The sequence below is a fragment of the Hemitrygon akajei genome, chromosome 6 (genome assembly GCF_048418815.1).
Source record: "Hemitrygon akajei chromosome 6, sHemAka1.3, whole genome shotgun sequence".
Taxonomy (NCBI): Eukaryota; Metazoa; Chordata; class Chondrichthyes; order Myliobatiformes; family Dasyatidae; genus Hemitrygon; species Hemitrygon akajei.
The window spans coordinates 155,314,774-155,328,763 of record NC_133129.1 but is presented as its reverse complement, the minus strand read 5'-3'; positions in this window follow the sequence as shown (position 1 = coordinate 155,328,763).

Below are 13,990 nucleotides of genomic sequence, written 5' to 3'. Positions count from 1 at the left end.
TAAAAATTGGTGTTGTACCAGTCTTGTTCAACAGCGTACTGTTGTCATGATGTTAACCTTCAGGAGGAGTACTTTAGAATGGTGCAGTGGCCAAGTGGTTAGCAAAATGCTTTAGAGCATCAACTATAAGATTACAGTTCAATTCCTGCCATTGTCTGTAAGGAGCTTGTATGTTCCCTCCAGTAACTACGTGGTTTCCCCTGGGTGCTCAGCTTTCGTCCCATATTCCAAATGTACTCTTAGGATGAGTGAGTAGTGAGCATGCTCTGTTGGTGCCAGATGAGTGGTGACACTTGCAGGCTACCCAACACAATCCTCACTGATTTGATTTGACGCAAACAACATATTTTGTGTAATCACATGGATTTACATGTGACAAATAAAGAATTTATCTTTATTAATTCTTTATTACAAGGCCAGCTAAATCCATGAGGACATGTGTAAAGAAAAGTCTTTGTTGCCTACAGTAAATGTACTTGGATGTAAGAATGGAAAATGTATTTGATAAAACATAGCTTATGAAATTTACCCATTGGAATGAGGAGACATAAGGCAACATTTATGTATCAGCTAGCACATGCATGGACACAAGCTGGGAAGAATCTATTGAAAGGTTAAAAAGAAGCCCGCTCAAATTTCTGCTCATTTGTGGAAATCCATCCAGGTTCCTGAATAGATATACAATTCTCCATGCAAAAAAAAACACAAGGAAGACCGCAAGCATTATAAAGATTCATCAAGGAGAGAAAAATTATTTCAGAATCCAAAGATTACACATCTCTTCTGTTGCACACCAATACTCACACACGTAAGTGTATATCTAAGGTATTCTACTCAGGGTAGCGTAGTGGTTATCACGATGCTGTTACAGCTCGGGAGGTTCTGGAGTTCAGTGTACAATTCCGATGCCACCTCTAAGAAGACTGTGACCATGTGGGTTTCCTCTGGGTGCTTCGGTTTCCTCCTACAGTCCAAAGGCTAATGGTTTATTAGGTTAATTGTTCATTGCAAATTGTTCAGTGATTAGTGTTAAATAAGTTGGTAGCTAGGCGGTGTGGCTCATTGGATCAGAAGGGACTGTTCTATGCCCTATCTCTAAACTTAAAAAACATAAAATTAAAAAATAGTCACATACCTTTCAGATATATTAAGCACACATGATAATGAGGTTTTATATCATAAGATAGATAAATGTTTTAATAAATTAAAATTTCTTATAGTCAATGAGCCTTTATCATTAGTATTGGCTATAGCTTTTCAGAAAATTGGACTCTCATAGACTTGTCCTCAGCTCTTAAGGAATACATTAAACTTGCACAGTTGAAAGAGTTTGTGGGGATGTCGTGCTAGAAATATTTGAATGCAAATAGTCTAAATTAGCAAGGAATATGGGCATATAGAATAACAGTGTGGCAGTTAGATTGCTTTCTGGAGCCCAGAGCATAAACTTTGACTAACATCTAGAAGATTTGTTAGATGTATTTAAACAAATAAGAACTTCTGACAGTGTCAGAAAACCGCAGATGATCTGGATTCTGCCTTTGGTCTACATCTCAGCAATGATAGCTCATATCCTTGGCTTACTTCCAAAAAATAACTTTGCACTGATTGTATGTTGTGCATTATGATGATGTTATAAATTAAGTCAAGAATTTAAACATGCAGTGAAATTATACCCAATGAATAAACAGTTAATTAAGAATAACTTACATGGATAATTTAGGCAAACACCTTGCTGCCATATCTCATATGCATGAAAATTGAAAATAAATAATTTACTTATTCTATCCAGCCATAGAAGACACTGCAATTAAATCCTAATTCCCCTGACTTGATGTTAATAATGCATAAATCACTGAAAGGAATGACAGAGAGATTTGATTCTGGCCGATTTCTTTCAATCAACCTAAGGCTAATTATTCTATTCTCTTCACTGCCTGGCTGTTTAGTTAACAGGCATTGGAGTCAAGGCTTCTCCAATCTGAATGATTCAGTCACATGTCAGATGTAACATTTATCAGCCGAGACATGAAGGAGAGAACAGGCCCGTTTCTTCCTATTTTTGATTAGTAGCACTGAAAGCTGGGTAAAAAGTATAATAAATGTGTTCCCAAGTGAGTTCTTTAGCTTTTGGCAAATTCACAATGTTGAAAAAAAACCCTATCATCTGTGTTGCTGTTGGAAAACATTCCTTTTTTTGTCCGAAGTTTAAATTGTGCACTGCTAAAAGCTTTCTCGATAGCAGTTCTGCAATTACTTTTAGATTAGACAGGAAACTCCAACAGCACTATTGCTGTATCTCAGCCTATGTTATCAAAAAACAACACATCAGACTCTGTCTTCACAGGAAGAAAATCCTGAGTAATCAAAAGCATATTACTCCAATTGGCTCTTATAACTAGCACAGGATGTTGACTGTGTAGCCAGGCAGATAAACATTTCAGAGCTCTCCAGTACTTTAACAGTGGGGAAAGTGGGATCTACCAATTTTTTAAATTCCGTATTTTCAAAATAAAAATACTCCTTTCCTTATGATTTTACATTCTTAAAAAGTGACTGGGTGTTGGCTATTTTGCAGAAAATTATATGGCATTCCTGCACAAGAAATGTTGAGCTTACCTGAAATTAGCAATGTCATTTGTAGTTGTCTTTAATACAATCTCTTGCAGTTTTCCACAAATTCATTTATCAAAAATCAAGAAGTTTATTTTTGAAAAAAATTAGGAAATTCTCTCAATATATGAGGGAGAATGAAAACCTGGCTGAGTGGTGCCACAACAACAACCTCTCACTCGATGTCAGCAAGACCAAGGACTGCGGAGGAGGAAACTGGCAGTGCATAACCCAGTCCTCATCGAGGGATCAGAGGTTCACAGGGTCAGCTATTTCAAATTCTTCAGTGGTATCATTTCAGAGGACCTGCCCTGGACTCAGCACGTAAGTGCATTTATGAAGAAAACATGGCAGCACTTCTACTTCCTGGTAAGTTTGTAAAGATTCAGCATGACATCTGAGACTTTGACAAACCCCTATAGATGCATGGTGGAGAGTATATAGACTGGCTACATCACAGCCTGGTATGGAAACACCAATGCCCTCGAATGTAAAACCCTACAAAAAGAAGTGGATACGGCCCAGTCCATCACAAATAAAACCCTCCCCACCATTGTGCACCTCTACATACATGAAGTGTTGTTGCAGGAAAGCAGCATCCATCATCCAGGTCATACTCTCTTCTCACTGCTGCTATCATGAAGGTACAGGAGCCTCAATATTCACACCACCAGGCTCGGGTACAGTTGTTACTCCTCAGCCATCAGGCTCTTGAACCAGGGAGGATAACTTCACTCAACATCACATGCCCTCAATCACTGAACTGTTCCCACAACCTATGGACTCACTTTCGAGGACTCTACATCTCATGTGCTCAATATTTATTGGTTATCTATTGATTATTATTATTATAATTATTATATATTTTTATTTCTTATTGTATTTGCACAGTTTGTTGTCATTTGCACACTGGTTGTCCTCTCTGCTGGTGCAATCTTTTATTGATTCTATTATGGTTATTGGATTTACTGAATATGCCCACAAGAAAATGAATCTTAGGGTTGTATGTGGTGACATATATGTACTTTGATAATAAATTTACTTTGAACTTTAATAAGCCAGATGTTTCTATTATGATGTTTCTGAAAATGAAATAGCTATGGTGCAACTTGAATTACTGCAAGAATCAGGGTAGGGCTTAGACCACAGCCAGACTTTCTTTGAGATGCACTAAATGGCAACATGGTGTTAAATCCGTATCTCCATTACTTAAATAATAATACCATGATTCTAATTTTGTTTGCAGGTATGCAGAAATATAAGTGAAAACATGCGATTTTGATGCTAAACGTTCCTATTATTACGTGATTAAATCTTATTTGACCAAGTATGGAAGTGAATATTTAAATTTGATTTCATAAATTTCACTTGGAACATATTGAGATGAGGAACATATACCTTCTCCAATCTTCTGTTGACACGACTAATTGTAGTATAGACATCTAAAACAGAACAAAGTGTTTCAAAACTTACTGAATGAAATTCAGCCCAGTCCTTTTGTATAATCATGAGAATACGAGTAAATGTTTCCTCATTTTTTTCTCTGTTTGTGGATATTCATTCTGGAGGAAAAAAGTAGAATTGCAATTGTTTTTTTTTCAGCAACAATGTTGGGAAATACTTTGAGGCAATCATTACCTCATAAGATTTTAGTATTAACGGGAGGACCATCTTTTAAATTTTAGCTTACAAAATCACTATACTGTCCTTACATTGTCTGTGGTAAATATTTAACCAAATTCTCTGGAATACAATACAGTGTTTAAAAGGTCTCCAAACTTACACAAAGGCATATAATAAGAATTTTCCATGTAATAGTGCATTTACAAATTAAATGATTGTTCATGTTCACTTAGTGAATGTACAATATATTACTTCTATTGACTGCAGAATATTTGAAGAGAATAACAACATAGATCATTCATTGTAGGTCACTTTAATCTTTGCTCTTTGATAGAATAGGCCTGTTCTTTTACACAAGTTCAAGGTTTTCCTCTGCTTCAAACATTGAGATGCTTTTTCTCTATATGAGTCAACGATGCCTGAAATAAGTACTTTCTGTGGCATGACAATCTATATTATATCTTGATAAGCCTATTTCATTTTAAAACTGATAACCCTTCACTATTGAATTCCAGCCAAAAAAAACAATCTTTTTCCTATCCACCCAATCTGTGATTTCTCATTTCTAGCATCTGACAAAAATACAATATGCTCTCTGTGGTTTTAATAATCTTTAATTTTATACCAAAAACATGGCTAATGACCTTTACAATCTGTATATACCTGTTTATCCAGATGTATAAAGCCTACCATTACTTGCTTTCATTTAATTAACTTCAAATGCATTTTTGGTAAATCATGCTCATTGAAAACTTGCCTCTCTTGCCAAAATCCTTCAATTTTTTTCATAGAATGTATACTCATAACCCTTAATATTTCTTGCCAAATTTCATAACTCATTCTTCTTTGCACTAAGTTGAATCTGCCATCTATTTGCTGATTCCAATAGCCAACTCCCTCAGATGGAAGTTCACCATCCTCCTTTCTGTTGAACAAATTCTCATTTCTTGTACTGTTCTCAAATTATGCTCTCATAACTTTGAAGGTCAACGAAAATTGACCCAGCATTGACAACTTCTAACTTCTCTCCAGTCCAAGTAACCTTGTTTCCCGTCTGTCAACTCAATTATTTTTTGTGCTTCAACTTTTTCCTCTGAGATCGTGTTCATATATTGCTGCACCTAGCAACATCATACATATTCATGAACTATCAATTCACTTTAAAACTAGGTGGCATCTGGATAGTAGCTATGTCACTTTGCATACAACGGACATTTTTGTTCCATTCAGGAGCTAATTCATAGATGAGATATAATGATTGAATCCTCTTACATATATGGGCTCGGACAGGAAATTGGTCCGATTAGTCCCCATTCATCATTGGTATCGTCAAAAAATATTTATTGTGCACACATGAAGAAGTGGTGAAGTGACTTCCACAGGATTAGATTAGATAAGCTTTGTTTGTCACGTGTATATTGAAATGTCATAACAGAGTAAAATGCATCGTTTTACATCAACAACCAACAGAGTCCGAGGATTGTGCTGGGGAAGCCCACAGGTGTTGCCCAACTTCCAGCACCAACATAGCATGCTCACAGCTCTCTAATCCTAACCATACGTCTTTGGAATGTGGGAGAGTCAGAGGAAGAAATCCTACACAGTTATGGGGAGAACATACAAACTCCTTACAGACAGCAGCAGGAATTGAACACCATTTCCAACGGGAATTGATCACTGGTGCTGGAAAGTAATGCATTAACTGCTATGCTACCATGCTGCCCACGCCCTACTGTGTGGTTGTTAGAAAGTTGCAGAATTTAGACCTAATGATGATGCAGGACCATCTGTGTGAGGGTGGTGTGTAATTTGGAAGGGAGTATGTAAAGTGGTGATGGCCCCATGCACCTGAAGATCTTGTCATTCTTGATGGTGGTCTCTCTAGGATTGGGAGGAGCAGTCAAAATAGCCAAGATGCGTTTCATAGATGATGCACATTACAGGTGATAGAGGGATGAATGTTCAGGGTAATTGATGGAGTTTCTATCAACTATGCTGCTTAGTTCTCAAAAATATTAGGCGTGTGCATTCATTCAGAAAAATGGAAAGTATTCAATCACTTTCATGACTTGTCCCTCTAATTGGTGAAAGTCTTTGGGTTTAGGAGATGAGTCATTCATTGCAAGACTGCAAACTTCTTACATTTTCTTGGGCCAAAGTACTAATGTCCCTGTTCCACTGATTGTTGATCAATGGTCCCCAAGGTCTTGATGGTGGGGAACTCAGTGATGATAATGTTCTGGAAAGAAGAGGGTTAGTGGTTTGACTTTCCCATGTTGGAGATAATTGGTGACAAGTAGTTTTATGCCTCAAGTGTCACATCCTGTCAAAGAATGGACCAAGCTGAATGTAGGCATGGTCTGGCTGGTTTGCTGATCACGTGAACATTGCAAAAAGTGCATCTTCACTTCTGAAATTATAACGAAAGGGCAACAGCTGAAGGTAGTCGGGCCAAAAGCACCTGGCAGTGATGATTGACCTCTAGCAACTGTGTGTTCATATGGATGATTCCTTATTCTGAGACCATGTCCTTACCTCTGGATATTTCCACCAGGGGAAACATCCTCTCATCATTCACCCTCTCCAAACTCCTTAGAAATAAAAAATGTTTCAAAAAGATCACCTCTCATTTTTCAAACCAATTATAGCCACAAAATCTTAAGCTGTTGCCCACAGAGTTCAGATATACCAGGACTTGTTGATGCCATACCAGGCATATGTCCCAAAATACAGCACCTCCAACAGTACTTGTTAATGCATCAGTGTGTCAGCATGAAATTTTGAGGTATACATTGCAGTAATGTGACAGATCATTCACAAGTCATTACTTACATGGAATATTTACTGCAAAATATTGTGGTACAAAGGGATCGAAGGATCCAATTGGATAAAACAAAGGAATGGCATGCATGTACAGAAGATAATTAGGCAGACTAGTGGAAAGCTGGACTTTACTGCAAGGAGTGTGAACTATAAAACTAGAAAGATTGTTTAAAATTTACAGGGTCCTGGTGAGACTGAACCCAAAAATTGCCTACCGATTTTGGTCATCATATTTAATGATAGATATAGCGAAGCTGATTTCTGGGACACAGGGTTGATTAATGGAAAAGCTGAGCATTTGGGACAGGTAGAAAGATAACGAGAGCAAAGGGTCATTGTTTTAAAATAAGGAATTGATGATGAAGGTAAAGAGAAATTTCTTCTCTCATATTGTCACAATTCCTTGGAATTCTCCACCCCAATGAGTTATGGAGGTAGTCATTGAATAAGTATATAGCTAGGGTGCCTCAGACATTCTCACAGTACTGTAGCAATTTTATGTATTGCATTGTACTGCAATCACAAAAATAAAACAAATTTCATGACATATCCAAGTATGATAAACCTGATTCTGATGAGGGTCTCTATTGCAGTCTGAGAGTGGGAAGGGGCAGGGAGAGGGGAATCGTGGTTGGAAAAGGGGAAGGGAGCAGGAAGCACCAGAAAGATATACTGTAATGATCAATAAACCAATTACTTGGAATCAAATGACCTTGCCTGGTGTTTCAGGGCTGCGAGTGTCTGCACCCGCATCACCTCCCACCCCTTGCACTAGTTCTCTGCCACCTGTTCCACAGCACTCCACACTCACCCGTCCCAAAATCCTTTGCTCCTGCCAGATTTACAAACTAGCTGTCCGCTCCATATTGACAAATACAGTACTGTGCAAAAGCCCTAGACACCCTAGCTATATATATTTGCCTAACACGTTTGCACAGTACAAGACAGAAATGGACAGTCTTTTGAACTGCAAGGGAGCCATGGGGTTTGGGCTTCATTACAAGGTGTGTTGGTAAGACCAAGGTTGTATCAGCCATGATCTTACCGAATGACGGCGCAGGCTTGAATGATTGATTGGCCAACACCAGCTCTTGTTTCTTATGTCACAAGTCCTCAGTCTCTGCTCAGAGACCTGAATCCAGAAACATTTGATTCAAAGGCAAGTATGCTCCCACTGCAGCCCAACTAACATACAGGTCACAGCATTATACCCCTGGGAGGGTGCAGAAAGAACACGCACATCATTGTTTAATTTCTTAACTAATATACCTGCTAAGATTGTGTACCCGTTTATTCGGTTACAAAACAATGATGGGGGTTAAACTGCTGTATTGCTTCTGCGATCAACCAATCTGCGAAACAAATACAGTTGATTTTCACACAAGGAGAATGACATTGAGTCAACATTACTGGAGAGTGTCGGGTTGGCCTGCAAGGCATCATTACTTTCAGAAGTGGGAAAGGGAGAAAATTGGCAAGTGAATAGGGAAAAAAACATTAGTAAGTGAACTTTATCTCCACTCACTAGTTAGTGAATGATCTCCCAGAAACAGTTGAATTAACTGATAAAACTGTCTCATTCCAATAGAGTCATATACTCCTGAGGAGTTGAAAAAATACTTGCCATTTCCAGTACAAATCACAGAGGCATGACTAATATCACACTGACCTTGTAAAACTGCCTAGAAAAAGGAGGGGCATCCTTTCCCCAAGGAGGAATGGCATGCAAATTAGCAGCAAATGATAACGTCCCTTCACAATAATCAGGCTAGAAATTAAACATGCAAAATAGTACTTTACATTAAAGAATTAATGTTTCAGAAATGGAGCCACAGCCATTTCCCAGACCACTGGACTCAAACCAAGTAACTTTGGTGGTGGTTATTAAACTGAATGGCTAACATTGAATAATATGAATGAAAGTTAATATATTCTCTTCAAAGTTGAGATACCTTATCATCCAACCCCTAGCAGTTGCTCATTTGTTAATTCTGATTGTCAGCTAGAACATATCAGAAGAGCAAAACTACAACAGGGTGAAAGGTCATGCTATGCATATTTTGATAAAAGGAAGTACACTGTACCAAAATACACAAGTAATATTGTGTTTTTGGAACAACTGTTCCTATCTAAAACAAATTTGATATTTAAAAATGTCAAATTAACCTCTCATTTTTTTTTGTTAAGTCAATATGTGTCTCCATAATTGTTTCTGTAATTCATTTACTTGTAAATTAATTCATTAAGTTTGCCTATAATAACTCGTTCTTCTATTGGAAGGACGCCGAGGCTTTGGAGAGGGTGCAGAAGAGTTTACCAGGATGCTGCCTGGTTTAGAGGGCGTGTGCTATTCTGAGGAACTGGACAAACTTCAGTTGTTTTTCTGGAGTGGCGGAAGCTGAAGAGAGATCTGATAGAGGTTTGGAAGGCTATGAGGGGCATAGATAGAGTAGACAGTGAGTATCTTTTCCCCAGGGGTGAAATGTCTAATACCAGAAGCCATGCATAGAAGGTGAGAGGTGGTAGGTTCAAAGTGGATGTGAGGGATAAGTTTTTTACTCAGAGAGTGGTGGATGCCTGGAATGCACTGCCTGGTAGTGTGGTAGAGGCAAATACTATACATTAGAGGCTTTTAAGAGGCATTTAGATAGGCATATGTTGTGATGGAAATGAGAAAGATTCTTTGGGTCTGAAGGGCAAGAGCTCTGGACACACAGTTTTAATAATAAAGAGTTTATTTACAAGGGGAGAAAAAGCTTGGGAACAATACAAGCAGTTACAGTATTCGTACAAACGCGCTTAGAATAGAGAAGCGTGGGAAAGGTTGGGTCTGCAGTACAATACACGGGAAAACGGTGTGGGGATGGAGTACAGGTGTACATACAAGCAAGGGAAAAGTAACTACAATACTTGCTCCCCCCCTTTGCTATGGACAAGCACGGCTCTTTGCTAAAGGGACAACAATAAACACTCCCACAACCCTATTCAATGCACACCTTACCACGTGTCTCCAGCACTGTTCTGCAGTCTTCAGCCTGGAGTGAAGCAGGGTGCTCCCTCAAGGATGGCAAAAAAGAGTGAGCTGAGCACATGTAGCATCTTTTATAGGTCAGCGGGCCAAAGGCTTGGTGCTAGACAGGTTAATCCAATTAAGGTGGCCAATGGTTAAGTGTGCATTGATTAGTTGGGAGGGGCGAAATGTTGACTTGCAGGTGGAGTGACCTCCGACCAGGTGAGGGCAGTGTTGTCACATGACAGGCACGGCTCTCTGGTTACAGCATATGAATGTGTGGAAGATGGAGGGACATGGACATTGTGTAGGTAGATAAGCGTTTGGGGGTTTTTGATTTACTTTTCAGCTGGTTTGGCACGATTTTGCGGGCCGAAGGGCCTGTTCCTGTGCTGTTCTGTTCTAAGTTCTATGGTTAAGAAAATTTATTAGGTTGAAGCTGAGAAATTTAGAAAACTTTCACTGACCAGTTCAATGGCAGGGTAACTGAAAGTGATGGACTATTCTAATTCAGTACATTAGAGAGCACAGGATGCATTTTCTGACGACAAGTTCGTCCCAGGTTCGTCCCAATCTATCTCAGTCTCATCATGCTCACTGATTTCTACAACAAGCAAAAGTTCATCAGTGGAATAGTTAAGTGGCTACCAATGACCCTATCCATCTAGTCCCAAAGTCCGTCCAAAGACGAGAAGAAAGCGTGTTGGATCATGGCCCCACTGAGCTCAATGGCAATAGTTTTGCAAACTTCCAGTGGAGAGGGTCTAATTGCAAGATGGTAGTGGTGGCTGAAGTGTGTAGAAGGGATCGAAAGCTGTGCTGTATTGGGGATGAATTATTTCCACTGCAGATATTCCCAGGATAGTCACACGCTTCCTGATAGTCATGGAATTTTTAATCTCGTAACTTGAATCATTAGCAAATGAGAAGTTGAGAGCCTTTGCTCATCATTGGCAGTACATTGTTTTGCAGAAACTCCGGTGACTGCAGTAACCTTTAATGCTCAGGAATTACTCTGTTGAAAGCTGGTTCTCATGGAGATTCAGATCCTGCCCTTGTCAACTGAGTAGGCTTTCAAAGCAATTGGTTTCTATTCCTCTTAATAATTCAGATTTGGGATTCAGTCACTCCACTCTCCACAATCCAGATCCTCTGGTATATCTAAATTGGACTTTAAAACAAATAAATTGAGCAGTATTATATCTTCTGTGTACACGGTTCACCCAGAACCTGAGGGTCAATGATAGTTTATTGTGATACACCTCAGAAGGAAACATTGTGAATAGTGGCTTGGTAAATCGGTTTATTATTGTCCCACGTAATAAAGTCTGGGGTGGGAGGGATTTGTTGGCAGGTTTACTGGGGAAACGAGAAGTAGAGATATAGTCTGTGGAAAGGTGGACTCTAGCTTCCATGATGTGTTGAGCTGTACCCATTGCTTTCTGCAGTTTCTAGTGGTCATAGGCAGAGCCATATTAAGCTGTAATGCCGATCACAAACAAGAGGAAAATCTGCAGATGCTGGAAATCCAAGCACCATGTACAAAATGCTGGAGGAACTCAGCAGGCCAGACAGCATCTATGGAAAAGAGTAAACAGTTGACGTTCAGGCTGAGGCTCTTCATCAGGACTGGAACATTGACTGTTTACCATTGATGCTGCTTGGCCTGCTGAGTTCCTCCAGCATTTTGTGTAATTGTAATGCATCTGGAGAGGATGCTTTCAATGATGGTTCAATAAAAATTGGCGAGGGTTAAAGGGAAGATACCAAATTTCTTTAGCCTCTTGAAGAAGTAGAGGCCTGGCTGGACTTTCGTGGCCATGGTGTCAGTGTGTTTGGAGCAAGTCAGGCAATTGGTGATGTTCATTCCTAAGAACTTGAAACATTTCAAGCCTCTCAACCTCAGCACCATTGATGTAGGCAGGAGTATGTGCACCACCCACTTCCTAAAGACAATGATAAACAGATAAACTTAATTTGCAGTCATCTTATACATAGGTCTTGTTGTCCTGGACTCATCCACAGAGGAAACAGTTTCTCTACAGCTACAGATTTTCTCTTGTTTGTGATTAGATCATTACATCTACCTTATTTTAGTCCTGTTATAATGTAAAGATCTATAAGGGTTCTCATTTTATACAACAGATTCAATAGAAACCGCGCCCCAGATAATTTCCTTTATCTTGATGGTTTTGTTTCCTCACAATTTTATTTAAGAACATAAGAAATAGGAACAGGAGTAGGCCATCCGGCCCATTGAGCCTGCCCCACCATTCAATAAGATCATGGCTGATCTGTCCATAAACTCAGCTCCATCTACCTGCCTTTTCCCCATAACCCTTAATTCCCTTATTATGTAAAAACCTATCTAACTGTTTCTTAAATATATTTAGTGAGGAAGCCTCAACTGCTTCCCTGGGCAGAGAATTCCACAGATTCACCACTCTCCAGGAAAAACAGTTTCTCCTCATCTCCGTCCTAAATCTTCTCCCCTGACTCTTGAGGCAATGTCCTCTAGTTCTAGTCTCACCTACCAATGGAAACAACACTCCTACTTCTATCTTATCTATCCCTTTCAAAATTTTGTATGTTTCTATAAGATCCCCTCTCATTCTTCTGAACTCCAGAGAGTATAGTCCCAGGCAACTCAATCTCTCCTCATAGGTTAACCCCTTCAAACCTGGAATCAACCTGGTGAACCTCCTCTGCACTACCTCCAAAGCCAGTATATCCTTCCTCAAGTATGGAGACCAGAACTGCACACAGTACTCCAGATGCAGCCTCACCAGTACCCTGTATAGTTGCAACATGACCTCCCCTGCTCTTGAATTCAATCCCTCCAGCAATGAAGGCCAACATTCCATTTGCCTTCTTAATAACCTGTTGTACCTGCAAGCCAACTTTTTGCAGTTCATGAACAAGCACTCCCAAGTCCCTCTGCACAACGGCATGCTGCAATCTTTCATCATTTAAATAATAATCTGCTCTTCTATTATTCCTTCCAAAGTGGATGATCTCACATTTACCAACATTGTATTCCATCTGCCAGACCTTGGCTCACTCACTTAACCTATCTATATCCCTCTGCAGACTCTCCACATCCTCTGTACAATTTGCTTTTCCACTCAGTTTAGTGTCATCAGCAAATTTTGCTATGCTACACTCAGTCCCCTCTTCCAAATCATCAATGTAAATGGTAAACAGCTGCAGGCCCAGCACCAACCCCTGCGGCACCCCACTCACCACTGACTGCCAACCGGAGAAACACCCATTTATACCAACTCTCTGGCTTCTATCGGTTAACCAATCCACTATCCATCCCAATACACTTCCTCCGACTCCATGCATCCGTACCTTATTTATAAATCTCTTATGCAGCACCTTATCGAACGTCTTCTGGAAATCCAAGTATACAACATCCACTCATTCCCCTCTATCCACTGCACTCATTGTGTCCTCAAAGAACTCCAGTAAGTTTGTCAAACAGGACCTGCCCTTTCTGAATCCATGCTGCATCTGTCTAATGGAACCACTCCTTTCTAAATATTTTGCTATTTCTTCCTTAATGCATTCCTTCAAGCATTTTCCTGACTACAGACGTTAAGCTAACTGGCCTATAGTTGCCCGTCTTTTGCCTATATCCTTTTTAAAAAGTGGCGTGACATTTGCTGTCTTCCAATCCGCTGGGACCTGCCCAGAGTCTAGAGAGTTTTGATAAATGATTACCATCGCTTCTACTATAACCTCTCGCCAATTCCTTCAGCACCCTGGGATGCATCCTGTCTGGACCAGGAGTCTTATCTACCCTCAGGCCCTCTAGTTTGCTCATCACTATCTCTTTAGTGACAGTGATTTCATCTAGGTCCTCACCTCTGATTTCGTTCATGACATCCTTCTTTGGCATATTAGATGTGTCCTCCA